The sequence below is a fragment of the Stylophora pistillata genome, chromosome 5, assembly GCF_964205215.1.
Source record: "Stylophora pistillata chromosome 5, jaStyPist1.2, whole genome shotgun sequence".
NCBI lineage: Eukaryota > Metazoa > Cnidaria > Anthozoa > Scleractinia > Pocilloporidae > Stylophora > Stylophora pistillata.
This window is the reverse complement of record NC_142523.1, coordinates 21,360,799-21,376,547: the sequence shown is the minus strand read 5'-3', so window position 1 is coordinate 21,376,547 and position 15,749 is coordinate 21,360,799. Positions and strand designations below refer to the sequence as shown.

Below are 15,749 nucleotides of genomic sequence, written 5' to 3'. Positions count from 1 at the left end.
TTTCAGTATAGGAGAGTCTGCAGACGCAGCGATTGCTTCCTTGAACAGTGCATTGCAAGAGGTCTACAGGTGGTGCCTAGAGAATCGCTTGACACCTCACCCGGCTAAGAGAAAAGTCATGGTAATCAGTACACCAACCATTACAGGACCGCTACCTCTTATATTTTTGGGTAAATCCGTTTTAGGCTATGTCAAAAATCGCATCTTCTTGGAATATTTGTAGATAACAAGCTTACTTGGATACCACATATGCTAGAACTAAAGAAAAACTTTGCGAACAAAATAGGCTTATTGAAGCGCTCAAGGTTCTTGCCCAAAAATGTCCTTTTAAAGTTTTATTTTAGTGTATTATTTCCTTTCGTGAAGTATGGTATTCTATTATGGGGTTCGTGTACAAATTCGGATCTTCTGTACTCAATTGAGAAACTTCACTGTAGAGCAGCAAAAATTGTCTACAACTTATCTAAAGATACGGCATCTAATGTAGCTCTCAACGTTCCAGGATGGGATACGATCAATTTAGAATACAAATTTCAAATAGTTAACCTTTTATATAGAGCAAGTAAAGTCTCACTACCTCAGTCTTTAATTAATAGCATATTCATAAGGTGGGAATGTAGCTATTCACTAAGAGACCAAGAAGCAATAACCATACCCAGATTCAACACTAGATTGTTAAAGGACTCTTTAGCATATAGAGCTTCGGTGGTATGGAACCATGTTAACCATCATGTCAAAAATGTAGGTAGTTTCGCCCCTAAGAATCTTAGGAGGCTACTCAGGAGAAATAATCACTTCACAAGCTTTACTTTACTAGTTTATCAGGTTCGACGGCTAGGAACAGATTAACTGATTACAAGTATTTTTAAGTTGAGAGGAAAATTGAATGTTTTACTGTATTATAGTTTCTTATTTAGTTTGAAATTTGTCTTAGTGTAATCAATAGTTGGCTAGATATTATTTTGTTAAGTACACGACCCCAAAAGCTTCTTATCTTTAATTCGTATCGTGTATAAATAAAGATTCTATTTTATTCTATTCGATTCCTCCTCGAGTAGAAACGGCGGCCGGCAAACTGCAAACGCGGGAAATGTCAGGTCACGTGACCTCTCTGCCGTTCGCGGGAGAAAATACGCGATGCTTAATCTCTCTATTATCCCACTGATACCCTCGGTTAATAACGAGGTTTTTCTGTCACACTCTGTAAGATTCCTTTGCTGGTTACGTTACTGTACCGAGGTGACATGAAGTCAACGGTCAACGGTTGCTGTTTGTGACGCTTAAAGTAGGTAACTTTGAGTTCAACGAATTGACAGAATTTTTGCGCTAATTACGCCTAGTAAGACCTCCAACGGGGGTCACATTTTATTAAGGCTCTAGGAAATAGTATATTCATGCACATGACCAAACTTCTCATTTTCCACTTCAGTGCTAGAAAGAACTCAAAACGCCCTTCACTTTAATAGAAGACTGTGCATGTTAGTTCAGGGGAAAAATAAGTTCCCAGCACTGTACTACGGTTCTCCCTATATCTGCATTGGCTTTCAGGGTTCACCTCCTCCACCAAAGCAGTTGCCCGTCTCACTATTTATTATACGTGCCAAGATTTTTCCAGCAATACACAACAGCGAGATGCCACGATGATTGTTGCAGTCCGCTCTTTCGCCCTTCCTTTTATAAAAATGAATGATTTTCGAATCCTTGAAATCTTGTGGAACGACCTCTTTTGTCCATATAACGGAAAACAGCTGCTGTAGTCTTTCAGCTGGATAGGGGCCACCATACTTGAAGACTTCGGGTGGAATGGAATCGCATCCAGATGCTTCACCATTTTTACGCACACTGTTGGCATTTGTGACTTCATCAAGCGTTATCGGTAAACTCAGGCATTTAAGCGTTGGTCTGCTTGGTAGATCGTCAAGCACTGCATTTGCTATGTGGGATGGACGGTTTAGCAGTTGTTCAAAGTGTTCAGCCCATCTCTCTATGATACGCGTAGGATCATTGAGAATGATGCGCCCGTCCGAGCTATGAACAGCCAGCATGCCATTAAAGCAAGGGCCATGGATAGCTTTTAGCTCATTATAGAAAGTACGCAGATCGTTCTTGTTTGCCGCACTCTGCATCAGTCTAGCTTTTTCCTTCCACCATTCCTCTTTCATTCTCCTGATCTTTGCTTGTGCTGCAGATTTCACATGTTGATAGCTCTCCTTCTTTGCTTGATTCAGCTTGTCAGAGAGCCAATCTAGATGTTTTTGTTGTAGGTCTGATAGAATTGACACCATCTGCACATCGTTTTCATCAAACCACTCTTGATGCTTTCGCCGCTGGAATCCAATGAAGCTGTAGCAGATTTGCTGCTGCCTTCTTTTAAAACGTTCCATGAACGTTCTACATTCATCGCCTCTTCATGTTCAGCTGCCATACCTTCAAGCTCAGCCTTGATGTTTCTTCCGAAGGAGCTCACAGCCTTCTTCTGCCCTCAACCTATACACGTCTAGACGAGGTGTCTTCAATCTTGATTTATGATGAATCTTCGCCAATAGGCGGAGAGAGGATTTAACTCTCACAAGGCCATGATCGGACCATGTGGTAGATGATCGCACTGACCATGTGAGATGTATGTCCGTCAAGTCCCTTTGCCTTACGATAGCATAATCTAGTAAATGCCAGTGGTGTGATCTGGGATGCATCCAGGTTGTTTCCAGGGAGTCCTTCTGTTGATAAATGGTATTTGTGATCACAAGCTCGTTAGCAGCACAGAGACCCAGGAGGAGCATTCCATTGGAGTTTGTCTTTCCTACACCGTGATGACGAAGGACTTTTCCCCAAATGTCATGATCGCGCCCAACTCTTGCATTGAAATCACCTAGAAGGATAAGCTTATCTTTAGGAGGAACAGATCTTATAGTCCTTAACAGGATTTCATAGAATTCTTCCTTTATCTCGTCAGGATAAGTCACTGTTGAAGCATACGCGCTAATGATGGTAGCGTAATGATGTTTCAAAAGGCGAAAGCGTGTAGACATTAGCTTATCATTTATGCCTTGGGGAAGACTGACTAGGTGATTATTTAATGATGTTTTGATCGCAAAGCCAACACCCGATTGACGGGATTGTGAGTCTGATTTGCCAATCCAGTAGAAAGTATAACCAGCACCAGATTCAGTGAGCTGCAATTCGTTAGCAAGTCGCGTTTCACTTAAAGCTGCCACATCGATGCAATGCTCATGCAGTACACGTGCAATGACAGCGGTCCTTCTTTCAATACTACGGAGCTTAAGCAACCACGACGACGAACGTAGGACGACGACCGGAAGTAATGTGAATGTCACTGCGCAAGCGTGAACCAACAATTCCGTCGTCGCCGTGTCGTCGACGACTTGAGAAGGACCTGTTTCACGTCGTCGTGAACTTCGGAACTTGAAAGCAGCTTTTCTCATCAAAAGGTGAGTGTTTATTGTGGTTTTTTTTGACAGTATATGGCCGGTTGGAGTTTATATTCGCTTATTCGGTTGATTTAAACCTCCCTGTTCAGTTTTCCAAACAAATATCAATTTCTAAAACCCACTACACTGTAACTCATTTTCCTTCCTCCGCACAACAGATGTCCAGTCAAGCGGTGAGAGCGACCACGTAAGTTTAAATTTATTTGAGTATATTTTATGAAAGAGTGCTGTTTATCATTTCTATTGAATGAAAAGTTTTAAATGGCAGCACAATATACCTCTGCGTTCGCTCAAAAGCTGTGTGTATGGAACTGCCGGATTATTGCTACTAAAAAATTTTGTTTGTTTATATCAGCGGCACTTAGAACTGAATCTAAATGTCAAACAACTTCCGTAAAATTTAATATTTTTAACTTTTGTCAGGCGTAAATTATTGTTAATATAGCTAAAGCTAAATAATTCCTTGGACTGTTGATGTTCAAGAATTGAATAACCTACTCTCGAACTTTCGATATATAGGTGGAAATTTCTCTGCAAAATTAGATACCATTTTACTGTCAAATGACAAGACAGCAGCCGAACATATGCGTAAGCAAGCGCTGGAACGTATGGGACAAACTGCTAAAAGAAAGAAGGGAGGTGATGACTCAGAAGCTCCAAAAAACAAGAGTCGACGGAGCACAGCGGATGCTGTTGAGTATTTAAAGGAAAGGGCTGCTAAAGAGATTGCTTTGAAGGAACAAGAATTGGAACTGAGGAAGAAGGAACAGGAGAACATGATGGAGAGAGAGAGAAAAGAACCAACATCAAGAAAACTTGATCGCCACTATGCTTCAACAGCAACAACAGCAGCAACAGATGATGTTGGCCATGATAAACAGGCTGATGAAAAAATCACTAATGGGACCAAATTAGTCAAAGGAAATTATAAACAGACACGTAACGTTTCTAATTTATGTCCAAACAATACGGCTACATGGCTTTACTTCTTACCTACTGGACCGTACATGTTTCCAATTAAATCATTTGGTAAAACAATCGACTGGAACTTTAGGGCATGGACTCACTTGTGTCCATTGTACATAATCTGCTGATTCTCTCCTGGTCGTGCGATTGGCCGTAGGGTGCCATCGATAAATCCAAAACAGTTGTCTAAAGGTGAACCTCTGGACGTAATGGCTGCCGCGTACATCTCAAGATGATCGGGACTCAAGATGTCAAGATTCCACTGGGTAAGCCGTCGACCATGGATAGCATATATGTGATCAATCAAGAGGTTCGTAACCATGCTGAATAAAGGGACTGACTTCGCGAATCGCTGAATCATGTCTCCGTATCTGCATGGATATGAAAACTACCTAAGCAGCATACATAGCCCCTCTATTCCACCACAAATCGATCTTTGGTCGCATCGTATGGTTTCCGGAATGTTCAAAACTTCCGCCAGCGAGAAAATGTCTCTTTTCCTGAATCTAAACTCTGCGAGACTCTCAGACTCGGCCATCTCATCTAGGTTGAACTTGACGTAAGCTTCGTGAGGGAAGTCCGGATTTCTTGGCAACCTTTTAAGGTCACTTTTTCTAGACCCTTCCCCAGAGAGGGGGGAGCAGGCTACCCGTAAAAACGGCTGCTCCGTCACCACAGTAGGACACGAAGCTTCAGTTGTCCATGATCTGCAACAAAACGGCCATCACACTGAGGTTGCCTAACGTGCAGGTACTTGACTGAGGGCTTCCAGCGACACCCTTCGCCTGCCCAAGTCGCCAATCCCTGTCGCCGTAGGACTTAGGAGAAATAGTGTTGCTACAAAACAAACTGCACATCATATAGCAGAGGTGTATTGTGCAGGCCCACCAAAGCTCACTCCATCCTACCAGCTCAGACACCGCGTCCCAGTAGATGAGCACGCGCTGTCCACCAGTAGAGTCGCAGCTGGTTGACCTCAACATTTCATGGTGAAAGAAGAGCTCTTGGCTGGTATGGCTACCAGCTGATACCAGTTGTGCATGTTGGGCGTTGGCTCGTAAGAAGCTCATCCGCCCTTTAACCGGTTTTGTTTTTAGTCCTGCAGGGTGACATGCCACCCACCACATCAGTGTACACTGGTGGGAGGGCCAGTTTAGACACCGACCACCCGTCCATGCGGCAGGTAGTACTGGGTTACAATGTTACCAGTAGCAACGACTAACGTCGCTGACCTGACACATAGTCAACACATAGTCAACGCCTCCTAATCAAGACTATTCACAAAGCATATCTCGGGGTTTGGTTTTTGATTTGAGGTTTCTCTATTCCCATTTTGTTGAAAAAGAGGCTGTAATTACTTCACATAAGAGATCTTTACCTAAATGTTAGTCTTTAACCGAACCACGAACCAAATGTTAGTGGAATTTTCCTGGTTCAGAAACGTTTTTCTTGTGGGCGGAACAACGTTAACTGAATTCAAAATGAGATCTACTGTAATCGACAACTTCGCAAACACAGATCAGTGTACTGTGTAACACGTGGCTTCAGAACTTAGGTCTTTTTTTAAATATACGAAACATTTCGTGATTAAATGTATTATAATTAAATGTATCATGGTATTTTATTATGGTCATTTATCATAGTAAGACAACTACAAAATTTGTGAAATCGCATGCCAGTCCAAGTTGTCAAAGTTTTCGTTGGGATCCGACGGGAGATGTGCGCAGTGCTTGAATTAGACGTTTCTTTGATAACCAGCAGGCGGAAGCAGCCCTACATTTTGCAAGAATTGCTTGAAAATTGTGGTTGTAAAAGTATGAACTAAATGAACTCCCTGCCTGCGAAAAGACCCGCGTCCTGTCTGCAAATCTAACAGATTACTACCGTACTTTTGTGACTGACATTTCGACAACCTGTGCAGAAGTCATCATCAGAGTCAAGTGAATAGTTGTTGTCAGTAGAATATTCTTAGTCCAGTTTGTGTAAAATGATCGGTCAGTTTTGCTGTGGTGCTACTGGCTGTAAGACTCAAATGGTGTAAGTCAGTCATGATTAGTCTGTTTCAATCCATCGGTTAAGTTAGGTTGTTCTGTTCAGTTCGTTTGTCATGTTAATGTCATGAATGAGTCGTTTGTATGGAGCCGGTAGTAGTTGACACCTGTTTAGGGGAGTCTGTTCTAAGTTAGCAAACCAGCTCTCCAGAGTAAGTCATTGAAAGTAGTTAGGGCTGTAGGTTAGGCATTGGGAGAGTCCCAGTCAATACTGAGGTTCGTAAGTCGATGATGTTCAGCAATGTGGTTGTTGACATCACCTTTCCTTGTGGACTGTCTGTGTTCAGTCAGTCTTGTTATAAGGTTTATGCCACTCTATCGGATGTAGGAGGCTTAGCAGTGGGAGCAATTGATCTTATAAAATGCTCCCTGTCTGTTCCTCGATTCGTCCTTGTCCTTAACGTTGGTTGGTAACTGACGTAGGGTGGTGACGGGTTTGTGGGCGATGTGGATATTGAAGGGCTGTAAGATGCCCGACATGTTCTCAGACATGCCTTTTGTGTACGGCATGGTTGCTGTTGTCATAGGAGTTGTGTTGTCATTTGTTTCAGTAGTAATAGTAGGTCGGTGAGTGTTTTGTCATATGAAGTTGTTGTTGTAGCTGTTCTTTCAAAAAACACGGCAAAGATATTTGTTCTCATCGGATAAGCTGTCCGTTGTGTTGCATGCTAGTTGCGTGCGTTGTGTTAGAGTTCTGATAGTCATGGCTTTGTGTGATGTAGGGTTGTAGGATGACTCATATAGTAATCTGTTGGTGCATGTCAGTTTCCTGTAAACTGTCATCAGTAGTGAGCTGTCGTCACAGCTTACTAGACAGTCTAGAAAAGGAAGTTTACCATTTTCTTCGACTTCTCTGGTAAACTCTATCTTGGTGTTTTGTCCGTTAAGGTAGTGGCAGAATGCGTCAATTTTGTCGTGTCATAAGGCGGTGAATGTGTTGTCAACATACTGTAACCAAAGCGGTATCGTTTGTGGGTAAGTCGATGGGCCCTCTCGACCTGCCCACAAGCGATACCCCTTTGGTCACGCTACATTGACGACACATTCACCGCTGTAGGACGCGACGAAATTGATGCATTCCACCACCACTTGAACGGACAAAACACTGACATACAGTTGACCAGAGAAGTCAAAGAAAATGGCAAACTTCCTTCTCTAGACTGTCTGGTAAGCTGTGACGACAACTCACTATAGACGACAGTTTACAGGAAACCGACACACACCAACAGACTACTAGATGAGTCATCCTACAACCCTACATCACTCAATGCCACAATTATCAGAACTCTACCACAACATGCGCAACTAGGATGCAACATGACAGACAGCTAATCTGACTAGAACAAATACCTTTACCATGTTTTTTCAAAGAACGACTACAATGACGACTTCATTTAACGAAACACTAATCCACCTACTACTACCGAAAAAAACGACACTGCAACTCCAATGACTACAGCAGCCATACCGTACATAAAAGGCATGTCTGAGAACATCTTGTGCATCTTACAACCCTTCAGCATCTGCGTCACCCACAAACCCACCACCCCACAATGTCAGTCACTAACTAACATTAAAGACAAGGATGAACTGAAGAACAGACAGGGAGCAATTTATAAGATCGATTACCCCGACTGCCAAGCCTCCTACATTGGAGAGACTGGCAGAAACCTCGAAACAAGACTGACTGAACACAGAGAGGCCACAAGGAAAGGTGATGTCAACAATCACATTGCTGAACATCATCGACTTCCGAACCTCAATATTGACTGGGACTCTGCACAATGCCTAACCTACAGCACTAACTACTTTCAATGACTGACTCTGGAAAGCTGGTTTACTAACTTAGAAAAGATTCCCCTAAACAGCTTTCAACTACTACCAGCTCCATACAAACGACTCATTTATGACATTAACATTACAAACGAACTGAACAGAACGACCTAACTTTACTGACGGATCGAAACAGGCCACTCATGACCGACTTAAACCACTTGAGTACTACAGCCAATAACACCACGGCAAGCTAAGGAAAGCACCTTTTAAACGTGAGCTAACTCACTTGCTTTTGAAAATTCTTGAAATTGAGGAGATGAATGTTGACTTGCGCTACCTTCACCTTCCTAGCTTATATTTGTATTTCAACTGATTAGCTTTCTCTTTGACCTGTTAAAAACTCCTTTGTGTGACTGGCCCAGTTAAAACTATTAACATGATTATCACTACTACTATTTATTATTTATTTGCTCATTTATTTATTTATTTCATTGTTGCGTGTGTGTGTGTGTGTGTGTGTGTGTGTGTGTATGTGTGAGAGCCTATACAGTGTCTGTTTAGGTAGCCCGTCTAGAATAGCTTTGCTAACTGTGGGCTACAAAAGCCTTTATTTCTTTATTTTAAAAAAAAAAATAAAGTCAATCTTGTTATTGTTATTATTGTTGTTATGTAGTCTATTGCCATGATAGTCCAAATATCAACAAGTTTAAGCTAAAACTGAGGAATCAAATAAATATTTACTGAATGGACATTCTGTACCCTTTTAACAGTATTTCTGTGATTTATAATTATATATTTTTTCATGAACTTGCATTTATTCAAAACCCAGCTCGAAGATCACTTGTCTAGGTGTGGAATCTGTAACCGTTATAAGCCCGAACGATGTAGAGAGCCTTTAAAGCCTCATGGTGTGCCTAATTTGCTATGGGAGAAAGTTGGTGTTGATCTATTTGTGCTGGATGGGCAATCATTTTTGATAGCCGTTGATTACTCCTCTGGTTATTTTGAAGTGCAAGATATGAGTAGCACCACCAGCACCTGAGTTATCACTGGCTTGGTTTTCCAGGCATCGTATTCCTGTGACCGTCATCAGTGACAAATAGTGTAGATTTCAAGGCCTTCAATAAGGAATGGGATTTTCACCACGTCACATCAAGCCCTCGATAAGCACCCATCTCCCAGTAGCCAAGCATTTGTTAACTCCAAAAGTGATAACCGATGTCCCTGAAAAGATCAAGATTAGGAAGGAAAAGCAGAAACACTACTATGATCGTCACTCACATGAACTGCCAAAATTGCGCGAAGGTGATGCCATTAGGATGCGATTGCCAAACGAGGAGTGGTCAATGTGGCGCATCAATGGAGAGGATGGGACCCGTTCCTACTTGGTTGAGGTAAACGGAAAACATTATTGTCGGAACCGTAAATGGCTCAGGGCAACGTTCGAGGAGTTACCGGAGTGAGTTGAAACAAACCTCAACATGACCGATCCTATTGAACTGGTTGAGTCCAGCCCAGCTGAGCCACCACCACCAATGATACCATCATCATCATCAGTGGTTTCTGGGCCACGCACTGAAGGTCGTCCAGTGCGGGACCGCCACCACCCAGTGTGGCTAAAGGATTACGAGTACTGAATTAAGACATTGACCCTGCCTTGTGCCTCTTTTTTTGCTTTGAATTTATTTTTTATTATGCATAGTTGTGCAGGTGCGCTTAATGCACTAGACTTCCTCAAGGCAGATTTGAACATTGTGTTATTTCTTTCTTTCTTTTATTATCATCAACGTTGTCTACATTTATAGTTGCTCGACTATTAGAAGGGAGATGTAACGAGTATGCTTACGTGAAGTAGTCTAGTTTCCCGCCTTGTGGGTCATGTGATGGAGTTTTGGGTGGCCAGCCATCTTCTAGAGTTGTTGTTCACCAGTGTACTAAATAATTGCAGTTTTGCAGACACTGTTTGTCTATCTGCCTGTCATTACAGGTTCAATAAAGCTTGTCTTGTAGGAGAATGTATTGATAAACTTAATTTCAACACAACTAACTTCTTCAAAAACGTGAGGTTACACTGTACAGGTCTCAGAATCATTATGATAGTTATCTTAACACTCCAAAGATTTAAGCCCTAAACAATCAGCTGCATTTGGAAGACCACTGGCTCATTTTTATGATATTATGGCTTCAAGGATGGTAACAGTTTGGTGTGAAGTCATGGGCATACAGCAAGCCACCAACAAAATTTCATGTGTTTCATGCTTTAAAAAACTTATACCCTACACAGATAACATAGTCATGTGGTGTTTCCCAGCTGCTAGAAAATTATGTCATAACATGGAATGTCTGCATAATGGTCACTACTGAAAATAACAAAAAGCTTTGGTTCACTTTGCCACACCAACAGCTTCAACACCATTAAGCTGTGTTGGATCCAACTTATGAATTAAAGGCAGCAATGTCACCAAATGTTAAAAAGAAAATAAATAAATAAAAAGAACTAGGACATTCAATTTAAACACTACTTTGTTAACATTTTCCAAAGTTACTTTTATTCCTAGTACAATATTTAACACCAAATTATTAATTTTCTTGCTGAGCACTTAGTACTTTACATTTGCACTGTTAGTTAAAATGTTTTGTACAATAGATAACTATGTGCAAGTTTAATGTTTTTAAAGATACCATTTTCAAACTAAACAGAAAAGTTGCAATTTAATTTGATGACATTGAGTTTAAATCCTTGTCAGTAGAGAGATGATATTACCAATACCATAAACTTTAATAGAAAGAAAAGGACCAGAACATTCAATTTAAACATCACCCTGTGGATATTTTCCAATGTTACTGTTAATCCCAATATAATCATTGTTTACAGCATATCCTTGATGAACAGTTAGTATGATGTTCTTAGTGTTAGTTTAAGTTTGTACAATAGATAAATACTGAGTATGTACAGGTGTGATTGGTTTTCACCAAAACAATACAGTTTTGAAACCAAACAGAAAAATTATAATCATTATGATGACATTAAGTTTACACCTTGTCAGTAGAGTGATGAAATTACTTATATCAAGAGCATTGGATTCTAAACAAAAACTAGTAACAAGTTAAGAAGAGGCTCAGGACATTCAATATAGATATTACATGTAACTTTGTATACAATTTCCAATGTTAGTGTTATTCTTAATCCAAGCAATGTCACCTTTACCAGTTTGTGTATGCCCATCTCCAAATCCATCATCATCATTTGTCCACTCAGTTCCAGCCAGCCCAGTGAATATCACCCCAATGAATATCAGCCTAATTTGCAGTCTGCTGGTAATCCAATCTCTGCTTGTCAACTCTCTTATACTAATGCACAACAGAGCTGTTTCCCTTAGTCTGTTGGATGTGATTAGGGCAACCCAAACTTCACCAGCCAACACAAAAAAGCCTACCATGCAGGACAAAGCTAAAAAGATCCAAGAGACCCTTTGAAAAATTCTTGAGCGGATAGACACACTAATTGTTGTTTATTGCGGCACCAGGGACACTCATGCACCAGATGCAGTTCAGGCAACAGTAACTGCCCAACTTATTGCTAACACAGCCTTTACTGCAATTGTGGCATGCATATCTTCTCCAGCAGAGAAGGATCAAGCAGTTAATCTAACACTGACCAGAATACAGCCTTTTAGCACTGATGAAGGCCATGACATTTGTGGAGTCAGTAAGAAGAAGCTGCCAACTCCAGAAAAAAAAAATGAGAAGATGAGAGAACTTAACAATAACATGAATTTCACAAAACTAATCCAGGAAAACAGATTCAGTGTTGCATTGAAATTTCCTGTCGTATTTTAAAGTCATTGTGCAAAAATTATTAAACACTTTCTTTATAGAAAGGAAAACATAACTTAGCCAAAGCAGGACAGTAAGAGATGGTGAGAAAACCACTGCATTATGGATATTGGAAAGTCTGAACAAACATTGGGCATCACATATGCAGGTTTAAGTCAAATTAAATGGTTGTCCTCACTTGTAGTAGAGCCAATGACTCTAATTGACTTAAAAGTATTAAAATGATAAACACTTTAAAATACAGACAACAGGTGGAACAAAGATTGAATGAACTTTTTCAAATGACAAAGAACCTTTGTAGAGAACAAAAATAACTGCATTTATGCATCATCAAAAGTAATAATAATTAATGCTCTCTAACCAATTCTTTTTTAGGCGACCCAAGTGTAATTGATTCAAGAAGTAAGTTGTATTCCACTTTTACCATTTGCTTAATAGTCAACAAGATAAAACATTCAACAATATTGAGAAATTAACCCACAGTTTTCATCAAAGAGTTTCTATTTCTCTTCAAGTAATTTTCCTTTGACCTCAATTTAAGTAGCATGTTATCATACACTGTTAATAAAACACCTGGCAAGTTCTGTGCTATACACATAAATGTACATTGTACCCTAAATTGATGCAGTACCCATCTTGAAATCAAACATGAGTATCTAAGAAAATGTTATTAAACAACCTGAATATCTTATAATATAAGATGTTCAAGGTTTTTAGTTAAAGTTGAATAGTTTGTGCCATTAATTTCTTTAATGGCAACATTTGATATTTTGTAACATTGCCCTTATATGATTTTACTTGTGTCCTGTTTCCACAAGACCAGCCTCGGAGATCCACTGTTATCTGCAAACCGGACGTCTTGTTTAGTCAAAGTATTTTTGTGAATTACATTCACAGTTTCTGCAGCACCATCAAATAAAATATGGCCAGCAATGTTGACCAATGTTGATTTTCTCGCCCTTGAATTTCCTCTACTGGTCTGTCTGTTGCTTCCATGGTTTCTTGGTTTAATATTGCGGAGGTCAAAATCTGTCTCACTTCCATGGGGATCTTGAACTTTTGTTCTTTTTTTGAGAATCCATTCTTCCTTTTTGCCGTCTCATGGTTTTTCTTTAGTTGAATCTTCTGTATTTTAATAACGGGCGATGAAGACTCAAATTTGGGTTGAGCACTGAATGCTTCTCTGGAGAGAAGTAGACAGCACAATCTACTTTAGTGTTTGTTTGGAAATTTTACAAAAATTATTGATTCACGTTTTTGCTGGTCTTTATAGGGGGCAGGTTTTGTAAATAACCAACCCTGCTTTGTTCTGAAATAACAGCACTAAATTATTGAATTTGAGGTGTTACTGATTAGATCAAAAGCATCAAATACTGGTATAAATCAAATCGTTGCATAGAAAAAACCAGAGGCCAAGGGATGAAATGCAAAAGAATTGTACTTGAATGAAAATAATGATGCAAATTAAAATATGGTAGAAGTAGAGAAAAATATTAAAAAAAAGAATACACTAAGAAATTGAACTAATCCTTGAACTAAGACTTTAAAAGAATTTACAGCTTGTTGCCTCACAGATGGAAAGGGCAAGGGCGTTCCATGTTCCCACAACTCTATGAAAATAACTGCCAGTATTATAATATTTTAAGAACATTTGTTCTTACATGTTTCATCTTTAGAGTTAACTTATCATTGTGTCTAAATGAATAGTGATCAATGATAATAGATAATACTGTGTCAATTTTTTCAGTGGCGTGATTAAGCACAATAGGGTCCTTTCGATATACTTGGACGCGCGCTCCTGGGAACTAGAAACGAGCATGTAATCAAGGCTTAGAGGACACTTAAGATGGTTGCCAGTTCTGGTGCAGGCATTTTTAGTACTAAATCAGTACCTTGGCCAAAAGGGTATGTATTTTCATTGACAACTTTTACTTCTGAAGTAAGATAACTGTAATTAGCCATAAGAAGTGCAATGAGCCAGAAGTTTGAAATACACACGAGCTACAAAGCTAAAGAAAGAGCTAAATGTTTGCAAGATGATAATAATGTTACGTTACAATCAGCTGATGAATTGTAGATGAAAAAATAACATCCAAGTCGATTAAATATCCATAATGTTGATATGAAACAACATAAATATGCTATGTATTAAATGCTTTAATTAAAAAAAAAGCACCTAGCTAAATGAAAAAATAGAAATTAGACTTGTGTGGTAATATACCACTACTAATTTTCAGAGAAAAACAATTAAAGCTATTGGCTTCATTTACAGTGCACCAAAAGCTTCACTCAGCTAAAGCATAAATATACAAAAGAAACAAGCAGAGGACTAAAATTAACACACTTGCTTTTCTGATCATTTTATTTGTCTGAGAGTACTTTGAGATAAATATTAGTCACATTGGTCTCCTTTTGATAGGGCAGATGGAGGTTGCTGCCATATAGCTGCAGCACTGTTTGATCTGGAAGCAAGCATAAGATTTAATGATCTCCAGTCATGTACATCAGGACAGTGCATGTGGAAAAAGAAAGGAAAGACAAATGAGGGAAGTTTGCCCATCCAGGACTTACAAACAAGTTGTGGTGGCTATGGTGTAACAGTAAAAGAATCCATAAAGCCAAGGGATTTTAATCCACTTTTTATTCCTTATGACCCAACTGTATTAGAACAACAGTTGAAAACTGGGTTGCTGGAAACATTCCCAAGCTCTTCTGCTCTGCCTTTTTTGCATTCAGCTGAAGAACCAGGCAAACAGAGGAAGAAATCAGGGATTTGATAAGCAATGATTTAAATGTCAGTAAGCATGAAAGTGTTCAAAGTGTTGATGTTTACTCAATGAATGATTATGCCAATGTGTTTGTTTCTGTTAATAGTGAAAAAGTAACACCTTCCGTTTCCAAAGAGTTAGCAATTGAATTCCTTGAGGCTATTACATTTAATGAGGACCAAGCAGAAATGATTAACAAAAAGGCTGTGAATCAATCCCAGTCCCAGTTTTGGTTTGATCAAAGGGAAGGAAGAATTACAGCTTCCTCATTTTACACTGTGTGCCACCTCAGAGAGAGCACAGACAGGAGAAACACTGTTAAGCATCTTATGAATTACTGTCCAATTGCTGAAGATGTAATGCCACAACAATTAACATGGGGCCATGAAAAAGAGAAGAAAGCACTAGATCTTTACATTAAAAAACAAAAGAAAAATCATAACAAGTTGTCAATAAAAAACAGTGGACTCATAATAAACACACTATGGCCCTTCCTGGGAGCCAGTCCTGATGGTGTAGGGATTTGTGAGTGCTGTCAGAAGAAGTTAATTGAGGTTAAGAGCATGTATGCAAAAAGAAATCTCCCTCCACAGGCTGCAGCTGAGGAGAAGCTCATGTTTGTTGATGACAAATATATACTAAAAAAAAAACAAATGGAACCAGCAAATCCAGGGTCTGATGGGGATAACAGGGATTCATTGCTGTGATCTAGTTATCTATACCCTCAAAGGAATATTGATTGTCAATGTCAATTTTGACTGTGAGTTGTGGAACGAAATGTGCTTAGAAACTTTTTCTTGAAGTATATAGTTCAGGAACTCTTCCATCATGACATACTTAAATCATTATAAAGGAACTACCATTGGTAGTAAATGCTTATTGGAAAACCAAAAGTACTTGAA

General features: G+C 39.6%; 1 long non-coding RNA gene and 1 pseudogene across 1 annotated transcript in view; one reads left to right on the top strand and one right to left on the bottom strand.

Moving 5' to 3' along the window:
• The window catches only part of LOC148730766 (uncharacterized), a 43,787-nt gene that overhangs the window by 3,520 nt on the left and 24,518 nt on the right, over window positions 1–15,749 (bottom strand). The window lies entirely within an intron of this gene.
• On the top strand, window positions 6,936–8,445 carry LOC148730769 (uncharacterized; annotated as a pseudogene).